Below are 11,238 nucleotides of genomic sequence, written 5' to 3'. Positions count from 1 at the left end.
CCCCTTCCCCCTATATATAGAGGGGGGGGGGGGAGGGCAGCCGCACCCCACCCCGATGGGGTGCGGCTGCCCTCCCTCCCCTCGTAGCCTTCTTCCTCTCCGTAGTGCTTAGCGAAGCTCTGCTGAGATTCCATCACCACCACCGCCACCACGCCGTCGTGCTGCCAGAGGACTCGAGCTACTACTTCACCATAGCTCGCTGGATCGAGGATGTGAAGGCATCATCAAGCCGTACGTGTGTTGAAAGCAGAGGTACCGTCCGTTCGGCACTTGGATCGGGAGTTCGCGGGACGGATCGTCATTGGATCACGAAGACGTTCGACTACATCAACCGCGTTTCTTAACGCTTCCGCTTAGCGATCTACAAGGGTATGTAGATGCAATCTCTCCTCTCGTAGATGTTCATCTCCTATATTGATCTTGGTGAGCGTAGGAATTTTTTTTGTTTCCCATGCAACGTTCCCCAACATTTTTTCGTACTACTTCCCATAGGATTCTAGCATCCACTCAAACATCTTTGAAAGAGTCCATTGTTTCTCCTATGATGCAATCAAATAACCCAAAATCAAATAGGATTGAGATGGGCATGTTAAATCCTATGTTTTTTTATTCTCACGTTTTCAAAATTGTATGATACAGGCCCTGAGTTACTATTTTGTCGGTAGTTGACTAAACAGAATAACTAACTTTCCCAGACAGTACAACATGGACAATAAGGTGATGTATGCAGAAGGACAACATGCAGATTCATTGCGGGGCACAGTTGGGCTTGCACACTGTTCAGAACCAAGTTCTCACAACAAAATACCATGTGAAATAGAACTGATTGTGAATGGTTTTGATTCTTATATTATCAGTTCAAATATTTGTGCTCCATACAACCAAATCCCATTGAAACATATTGCAAACAACTTCTGAAACAATGTATGGTGTATCATCTAGTATACACCTAAATATATGATCCTCGCTAACATATTTCTCTCGACAATCAAATGTCACCTCCGGAGACATATCACCTTATAACATGCAAACATGCATGAGAAAATGATAAAGCCGTTTCCAATTTATTATACTACTTATACAAAGAAACAAATATCCTTCTGAACATGCAAATGGTTGATGGTTTTTTTTCATTATGTTATGCTACTTATATTTTTACAAATATTTACATTTGTACAGTAATCAAATATAATAGAACACATGTATTTTTATGGAAACTTATGACGTATCAGGTGGAAACCTCATCTTGGTGCAAATATGAAAACTTACGCTATGAACCATCTAATCTCAAATGTACAGTGGAGAAACAAGGTGGGAGGCATCCAACAACATTATGCTTCTGACTTGGAATTCCAACATGACCAAGAACAAAAGATTAGCACATGCGTTACACATGTGCTTTATCGTTCACTGCTAGTGCCAGGGAAAATAGGTGATTCCCACTAGCCAATTTTCCTCAACATTCAAATATGTCAGCAGTCATGTCACCTTATAACATGCATCAGAAAATGCTAAGTCATTTCCATATTGAACAACATTTTAAAACTATATAATAATCAAGAAAAATCTTATGTATTTTAGTTTCTGTTTTTATATTATTAATCTAAGTATTCATGTTCTATACAACTAAATCTCACCGAAATGTGCTGCAAACAATTTCCACGTCAATGACGGTACCCCGTAGGGCATCATCTAGTTGTTTCAAAACAGCAGATACATAACTCTGGTTCAGGAACGAAGTGGAGTGCTGATAACATCAGGGCAGCGAGCAATCAAAGTTCGAGCAACATATTAGAGTAACTTGTACAGGAAGCTGTGTGTCAATCCAAGGTTCTCCAGGTGATCTTCACCGAAATCATGGTAAATTCATCAAGATTCACCACTTTAGGCTAGTCATAGTGGGAGTAACTTAAGTAGTAACATAACACACTTCAAGAAAATTTTGCTTATGCGGCATGTAGTTAATGAGGAGAAAGGTATTTAGAGTAACATAATATGTTACTGTAACATAGCGCTTCCCAAAAAAGGATGAGTCTACAAGCTAATAAATGAGGCCATCTATGACACTAGTTACTTTGCACTATGAAGGTCGTAACTTCGACTAGTGTCATATACATGACACTAGTATAAGTTACTCCCCAATATGACCAGCCTTATCTACTATTCCATGATAGCAAGTGTCGAAGCTGTCTTCCCACGCACCACAGGGCAGCCGCTTCTGAGAAAGTCCGTCATCTTTGGGGGTCCCTTCGATACGAAGATACACGCAACTCCGTATCACCACGGCTACAACTGAACTTATTTTGCAGCCAGCTTCTGCAACTCCCTGGTAGAGAGGAATCACATCTTCGTAACCACTGGTCTTGGCATAGAGATTCAGATTAAGGCCACAATCAGGAGCACGGAGTATCTCAACATCAACGAATGCCTGGACTGCATTAATCAGCGCCGCAAACTTGACATCTAGTGAAAACTTGTCCCCATAAAGACGCCGATTTTGAATGGATGATTCTGTTGTGTACATGGTGCTGAATTCAGTACGTCCTTCAATAAGAAGGTCGCCTTTGGGCCCATCTTCCTGTGGGTCTTCAGTACATATACAGAGTTTGAATTCAAATAGCACACGGCTCCTTATGCCAATACCTCGAGCAGAGCTAGTCAGTGATAAACGTGCCATACCCTACAATTTGGATCAACAGGCATGACATCCTATACTTTAATTAGTGATTACTACAATAGATCGGCTGCAATCACTACAACTGTCTGGTCTGGATATAATTAAGTGTTATGTCTAATAGTGAATTAGTGAGATTATTTGACTCGGCGTGATACCTTTAAACTGGATATTACTGAACTATTGCAGCATGCACTCAGGTGAGTATCTCAAACTTCCAGAATAAAGCCTAAATATAATAATTTTTTCAATACAGTGCTTGCATCTCATGCACGTGTATTGTAAGTATGATTAAAGAATCAGGCCAGTAGAAAGTTGCAAGTTTGATAGTCAGATTACCGTCTTTGGCTTCACAGTTACAGCTTCATAATTCTCAATTTGACGCCTATAGACATAATTGCGCAAAGGTTCGACCCGATCCCGCGCTGCGAAAAACCCAAATATTTTGGCACGTCCAGGCCGGGCATGCTGATAGCCAGCGATTTTGAGATCAACGAACTGCACCATGTCCATCGATCTGCAATAACCCTTATGTGAGCAATCAACGGTCCCAACATTGCTGAAACTGACTGCAAAATTAACAAACAGAGCATGAGGTATTATCAGAGATCTATAGTCATGAACAGATGATGAGAGAAAATCTGCTTTGTTTCATCAAGAGTGGTTCAGTTCTGGAAAATATACTACCAAATCCTGTTTGTTCATTGTTATCACAAAGGATTGACAAAGGAAGAGCTGAGAAGTGAGCAGAGGAGGGATCTGGAATGTAGTTTGGATTTGGGGGTGGATGGGGAAATGCTCAAATTTCTTTCATTTGATGCCAATCTGAATAGACGAACAGGATAACACTTGACAATTGACAGCAGGTAAAGCTAACTAACCACCCGGGTTCAATTCCTAGATTGACAGCTGATGCACAAGGGTTTTCCCCCATTTATTGAGGATCAAGTTTGGTGTGTGATGGGACCACTCATCAAGATATCTTGGTACTCATAAAAAAAATTCTTCCTAAGCTGAGAAACTTTGGACTTTTCTCTTGATGATAATTTGATGCAGGGCATCTCAGTGACAGAATTTTAATTAAAAAAACACTTACTTTCAGATTCATCGGCAAGTTGATACTCCATATCACATGAATGCCGACTTTCTGGCTTAAATGCTGGAAATCTCCTAAGCGGTCTTGGGCCTCGGATAGAAATCTCTGGATTCTTATACACGGCAACTGTCTGCTCATCATCACTGCTAACCCTTGGGAAATCATCAACTGTAAAAGGGCGGTACTTCCCTACACACGAAATCATTAACCAAATCAACAACAACAAAAAACATTGAGCACCATCTATCATTGATTTTTTGACAAAGATCTACCATTGATTTAGAAGCCAAAATTATTAGATGGGTCACTTGAGAAATATTCCTCGAAAAAGTATATATCACTTGAGAAAGATTAGCTGTCAAAACAATTGCAGTCTACAAGGCTGTATACATGCGTCGAATTATATGTTCTTTTGAAGTGAAAATTACCATTAATACCAAGTGTGTGTGTGTGTGTGTGTTATTATTACAAACATGTTCGCAGATTGGAAGATCAGGTAGGATCTTCACTACGGTTAGATTCAGTACAATTAGACCTAATTAGTGGAGAATAACAATCTCCAATAAAATAAAGTAGCCGAGCACCAGTGGAATAGCCAGCTAAATTTTAAGTTACTTGTAACCTTTTCCCAGAAACTCTACTTATAAAATGATTTGCCATATTCATGTTTATTAGTTTAAGATCAAGAGTGTGTGACCATTTAAATATTATTCTCCCCAAAAGGCATTATTGTGTTACAGAAATGCTAACAACATACCTAAATCTGAGTAGCTGGCACAGGTTACCCAAAGAAAAGATCAACAGTTTGTCCAGCGGTGGTTCAACTATTGAACGAGGTCTCAATTTCGTACAAGTAGTTAGCAACGCAATGTATTCGGTTGAAATTCAAAGTTTCAAACACTGACGGTGTTGGTGCAACTAATTCAGCAAGATATTCTTTAGTATTGCACGAAAATCTTGTTGATAAAGGTTCTTACATCAAGGAGCACTGGTTTCTAATTGAGAGAGCCAATTGCATCAGGATACACATAGATCTAAACTAATCAAGTACAGAACAGAAGCGTCGAATCAACTACGGAGGAAGCAGTGCCTTACCGTGGTATTCATCCTCCTCTTCGTCGTCGCTGAGCGCCCAGGGGTTGTCGTCCTCGTCGCTGGTGGTGGACTTGGACGAGTCCGCAATTCTGAGGAGTTGAGGGGGAAAGCGGCCGCTTCTTGCCGCAAGCGGGGCGAGGGGACGGAGCTAATACATCTCCGCGTCCGTCTACCTCCATGGCGCGGGGACTCGATTATTTGCCGTTACTTAATTTGGACTTGGAGGATTTCAAGTGCACGTTAGGGCAACTCCAGCCCCAGATGGCGCCCTAAGCGGCAATTTCGCTAACTGGCACGACATGACAAATGAGCCGGCCCATGTAGGTTTGTTTATTCCACAGTTTTCCGCGCATTTTTTTTGCGCGTTTTTTTCTTGCGGGTTTTCCTGGCATGGGTTTGTCTTGGGTTTTCGTTTTTATTTTATTTTTAATTTACAAATGCGTGAATTCTTTTCAGATTAAAGAACTTATTGCAAATTCATGAACTTTTTCAAATTCTCGTGAACTCTGTCATTTTTTCCAAAATTTCCCAAATTACGATTTTTCTAATTCGTGATTTTTTCAAATTCTGTGAATTTTTTAAAATTCATGAAAGTTTTACTAGCAAATATGCCTGTGCGTTGCAACGGGTGAAAAACAATCAGATTATGTAGATGTGTGAAGATTTTGTATAATTTCATGGACATTTTTTAAAATTCCCGAATATGTTTTGAATACATGATCATTTTTTAAAAATTATGAACATTTCTTATTTCACGTAAAAAAATTGAAATTGCATTTTTTTATAATATGCAAACAGTTTTCGGAATCACGGAAATTTTATGATTTCCTGATTTTTTTAATTCACAAATATTCTATAATTCTCGATTTTTTTAAACTCACAGCTTTCTGAATCTGTTTTAATTTCTGTGAACATTTTCAAAATTTTCATGGGCATTGTTTTCAAATTTCTGAATATGTTTTGAATACACGATTATTTTCTGAAAATCATGAGCATTTTCTATTTCACGAGCATTTGTTTGAAATCATGAGTTTGCTAATATACGAACAATTTTTTGAAATCACGAACATTTTTTGATTTCCCATTTGTTTTTTGAATTCAAGAACATTTTATGATTTCTCGATGTATTTTATCAAAACTCGCAACTTTTTTGAAAAAAGAAATTTAAACACAAATTAATTTAAAGAAGGAAAAGCAAAAAAATGAGGAAGGAAAAAACAAAAAAAATGAAATAGAAAAACAGGGGGCGTCACGAGCGGCATATGGGTCGGCCCATTACCGCGTGCGGGCGGAGGTGTGCTTGCTATATAAGAGAGAAACGAGGCAAGTTAGTAGAGCCAAGGATCAAACCTTAGCCTCCCGCGTGGAAGTAAAAGGCCTTAGCCATTGCGCTACTTGACTGCACATGGTGTATCAGGGTATCATGCTTATAAGAATCGAACACGCCGGTGATTTTGGAAATAATCGAATCGTTTTCTTTACTTATGGATGGCATGGTGGGTAATTTACGACTACTTTGAGGACAATTTTAATGACGTACGACCAGAAGTAGTCATTGCTTTATTATTACTAGCAAACATGCCCGTGCGTTGCTACGGGGCGGAGGGGCAGTGGTTCGAGAGAGAGGGGTGCCCGGAGGACTTCCACGTAGTGCATTTTTCTCGACTTTGAAGCACATTTTTCAAGAGTTTAGTTACTAATTTAAATATTTTGAAGTAAGAGCACATATGATGTTTTTCGTCTGTCTTCAACATGACATCGTAGATTAGACTGTCAATATACAGTGACAACGCATACTAAAAATATCATACACGCAACCCTTATGTTGAGTGCACTGATATCGCACAAATAAAATGTTGCATACTTTGCCTAGCGCCCGACCATATTGTGTGTGTGCTATCCACAAAGTCCTTCTCTATAGATGTACTAACTTCGTTACCTGTCGCAATATATGAAGGATTCTTCATCGGAATTGAATCTTTGCTTAGTGTGTTGCGCCTCAATTCACGGCTATCTTCTAGCTTTTTTCTCTGGTTGCATATTGGTGTATTTCTGCAAAAAAAAAATTGAGGAATCAACGGGGGGGGGGGTGTATTTTTCATGCACACTTTTTTATCTTCTGTGTTGACGCCATGTCTGCATATTTCTTCTTTACTTTTGTGTCTTTTTTAACTGGGTCGAATCTTTTATTATTTGTTAAGTTGATAGGCTTGCGTTTTTTCAGTTTTTAGTTGAAGCAATTTAGAAAGCAGAAAAATGATAACACAAACAGATGCAAATCCAACGTCTAGAAGAAAAAAATAGAACCAAACCCGGCAATGCACGGCGAGAAACAAATGATCAGGATGGACGCGTGCATGCATCACACGCCGGCGACGCGTATCGTTTGGCCGCACGCACCGCTGTCCATTCCTCCAAGCTTATCTTCTCACCCTCCCAATCATCCCCTATCTTATCTCTCCCCAACGCACTCCCTCCTCTGTCCGGCGAGGACCATGCGCAGCACTCCCCCTCTCAACGGCCGCCACTGTAGGAGTACTAAAGAAAATATACCCTCCTCTCGCCCTTGTTTGCATCTACTACTCCAAGAACACACTAAATCAAGGGGAGCGCGCAGAGAAGCCATGGTGCATCCGGTGGCGGAGGCCGACGAGCGGAGCCCCTTCGGCCGGCTCACTACGGAGGCGTACTGCGCGCGCCACGGCGTCACGCACTCCTCCTCCACCTTGGTCAACCCGCGGGGGCTCCGCATCTTCACGCAGCGCTGGGCGCCCCCGTCCTCGGCGCCATCGCCGTCGTCCACGGCTTCACCGGCGAGTCCAGCTGGATGGTCCTGCTCACCGCCGTCCACTTCGCCAAGCAGGGCTTCGCCGTCGCCGCCGTCGACCACCAGGGGCACGGCTTCTCCGAGGGCTTCCAGGCCCACATCCCGGACATCGGCCCCGTGCTCGACGACTGCGAGGCCGGCTTCGCCCCCTTCCGCGCTGACTACCCTCCCCCGCTGCTCTGCTTCCTCTACGGGGAGTCCCTCGGCGGCGCCATCGCGCTGCTGCTGCACCTCACCAAATCAGACACAGGTGTCGCGCGCGCGCGAGCATCGCACCGCCCAGGGCCCGCAGCCCGCAGGCACTGAAGCAAGATGTGGACGCCCGCATCGTTCCGCTGCAGCCGCCGTCGCTGGGTCCAGGGCAGCACCTCCTCCGTGTCGCCCGTCAAACCACCGCCCCGGCCCCGGCGCCACCCGCAACAGCCCGACGCCGTGCTGCCGCGCCCGAACCCGGCGAGGCGGCCTCCATTCTCCCAAGCGAGCACGCCTTCCATCTTATCGTCTTCCGCCGCGACGCCTCGCCCCAAGCGAGAAGGCCAGCCGCCGGGACGCCTCGCCCCCTTCCTAGGCTCGGGCGGCGCGGACGCCCGCCGCGACACCTCTCCCCTTCCTTGGCTACCGCGGCGACGCCTCGCCCATTCCTGGGCTCGGGCGGTGCGGACGCCGCCGGCAAGATGCGGTGGTGGAGGACGGCGCGCAGGCGCTGGCGGCGAGCGGCGTGCCCGGCGGTGGAGTACGGCAATGTATAAGCCGCGGCGGAGAACGGCAATGGACGCAGGGGGCTTTTTGCAAAATCCAACCGTTTTTTCAGGACCACACGTTAAATAGGACTGCGGGTTGATTTCCAGAAAAACAGAGGTCCTTTTTGCAAAAGTTCCTTGACGACGGACGACCAGAAGCGATCGCTGCTTTATTAGTAGGTAAAGATATATATATATATATATTAAGGAAAAATATATGTGAACTTTTTTCAAACTTTTTTTTTGAAGTTTTATGAACTTTTTCCTATTTTTTGAACATTTTTAAAGTCAATGGTCAACTGTCCATGGCTTACAAGGTGAATGCGTTGATTGCCCCTGAAGGTCGGATGGTGGAAGATGGCAGCGACTGATTCTAGAGTGTGCGCATGCGGTGCACGCAAAGGGTCTGCTAGACCAGTTGGTGCTCTCGACTTGCCGGCGGGCGGCTTAGTGAGACCACCGAATTAGACGGGATGTGTTGATGTGACATCGGGGAGAATCATCAAACTTGTAGGTGCAACCATTGTGGTTGCGAGAAAGATGGCTTTGAGTTGATCTGTGTACTTGTTTTCTCGGGTTCTACTGAATAATATAGTAAAAATGGTTATTGCATCGCTTGATGCAGAGGCCGGGGTGATCCTCCTTTTCAAAAAAGTAATAATTTTCTAGATGATGATGTTGCTTGAAAAGATTGCATATTATGATATCTCATTTTTTAAATTTAAGCATATTTTTTCTTGTGAGTGTAGCAATAACATCGGCGGTTCAAAGATAAGGCGCAATGGTGTGACGTCCCCGATTCAATCGTACACTAATTATACACACAAATGTGTACGATCAAGATCAGAGACTCACGGGAAGATATCACAACACAACTCTAGTAACAAATTAAAATAATACAAGCTTTATATTACAAGCCAGGGGCCTCGGGGGCTCGAATACATCAGCTTGAATACAAACGAGTCAGCGGAAAACAACAATATCTGAGTACAGACATAAGTTAAACAAGTTTGCCTTAAAAAGGCTAGCACAAAAGCAACATGATCGAAAAGGCAAGGGCTCCTGCCTAGGAGCCTCCTAACTACCCCTAGTCGTCGGCGGCCTCCACGTAGTAGTAGGCACCCTCGGTGTAGTAGTAATTGTTGGTGGGGACATCTGACTCCTGGACTCCGTCATCTGGTTGCGTCATCCGAGAAGAATGGAAAAGGGGGAAAAGAGGGAGCAAAGCAACCGTGAGTACTCATCCAAAGTACCCGCAAGCAAGGATCTACACTACATATGCATCGGTGTCGATGAAATGTGTAGTATCTGTGGACTGAACTGCATAATGCCAGAAGAGAAGGGGAAAGCCTAGCCTATTGAAGACTAGCATCTTCAAGCAGCTTCAAGCATCTTGCAGCTTCAGAAGAGAGAAGAGTAGTATAAAGTAAAGTAGTAGTAGTGTCATCAACCTCGCCCAGAGATCCTTCCTCGACTCTCTACGAGAAAGCAATCCCAGAGCCATACTATCCATTTATCACCTCAAGTATCCAGTTCTAGCTGTATCGATCGGGATACAACTCCAAGTGTCCGTTACCATAGGACAGGCTATCGGTAGATGTTTTCTTCCCTGCAGGGGTGCACCAACTTACCTACCACGCTCGATTAACTCCGGTCGGACACACTTTCCCGGGTCATGCCCGGCCACGGCCAAACGATACGCCACAACCCGACCTAGGCTTAATAGAGAGGTCAGCACGCCAGACTAAACCTATGCACCCAGGGGTCTTGGGACATCGCACCGGGAACTCCTGCATGTTGCGTGGGCGGCCGGTGAGCATACATAGCTACCTCCTTAAAAAGGCAGGTGCTTACCAGTCCAACCCGGCGCGCGCCGCTCAGTCGCATGACATCTATTAAGCTTCGGCTGATGCAGACGACGCAGAACGCCCATACTATGCCCACGTGATGGTTAGTGCTATCAGGCCAGAGGCCCCTCAGATCAAATATCCAAACCGTTAGTGTGTTGGTAGTACAGTCACGAGTAGAGACTCACGAAAGATGTGACCCCGTCTCCCCGTCTCGAGGACTTGCGGCAAGGGCTAAGAATGCCCGGCCACGCCTCGTATTCAACTCTCGGGTACCCTCCAGGTCAACCCGTCTCCACATCACTCGCGGGTACCCCTCAGGGTCGACCCGCCTTTCCAAGTAACAGTTGTAAAGTCCAAGTATCCGTGTGTCCAAACATCAAGGGGAAAACCCAAGGAATCACCCTCTGTGAATTCCACTCGATGTAATCATCAAGGTGAACATAAGAGGAACCACCCTCGAGGTTCACACTTGAGGTGTTGCACGACAGAGTCGTATCGGAAGTGGTTAAGGAGGAAATCACCCTCGATAACCGTGACCGAATAGCTACACTATAGAATCTCATCAGGAGTGATGTATGAGGTTCCACCCTCGGCACTCGATGGTAACTCTACAGAGTCGAGCAACAAAAGGGGCGTGATGTGATGTGAGGTGTCGGGCTCTGGTCGTCGATCATGTTGATCGAGTCGTCGATGATGAAGCAGGGGCAAGAAGGACCAGGTGGGGGTCACTGATGGATCACTAACCAACCTATACTAAGCAGTTTAGGATAAGAGGGTAAGGTAACAATAATCAGGTTACAAAAGCAGGCTATGCATTAGAATAAAAGCAAACAATAATAGTAGCAAAATCTAATGCAAGCATGAGAGAATGGAATGGGCAGTATCAGGATGATCAAAGGGGGGGCTTGCCTGGAAGCTCTAGTGAAAAGGAAGAAGTGTCGTCATCGACGTAGTCG

The 11,238-nt window shown here is 44.5% G+C and overlaps 1 pseudogene; it reads right to left on the bottom strand.

The window, feature by feature from the left end:
* Positions 1 to 1,820: 1,820 nt before the first annotated feature.
* LOC119297209 lies at positions 1,821 to 5,044 on the bottom strand (annotated as a pseudogene).
* Between the last annotated feature and the right edge of the window lie 6,194 nt (positions 5,045 to 11,238).

This window comes from Triticum dicoccoides, chromosome 5A (genome assembly GCF_002162155.2).
Source record: "Triticum dicoccoides isolate Atlit2015 ecotype Zavitan chromosome 5A, WEW_v2.0, whole genome shotgun sequence".
Classification (NCBI taxonomy): domain Eukaryota; kingdom Viridiplantae; phylum Streptophyta; class Magnoliopsida; order Poales; family Poaceae; genus Triticum; species Triticum dicoccoides.
Note: the sequence above shows the minus strand (reverse complement) of the source record. Positions and strands in the feature narration are given on the sequence as shown.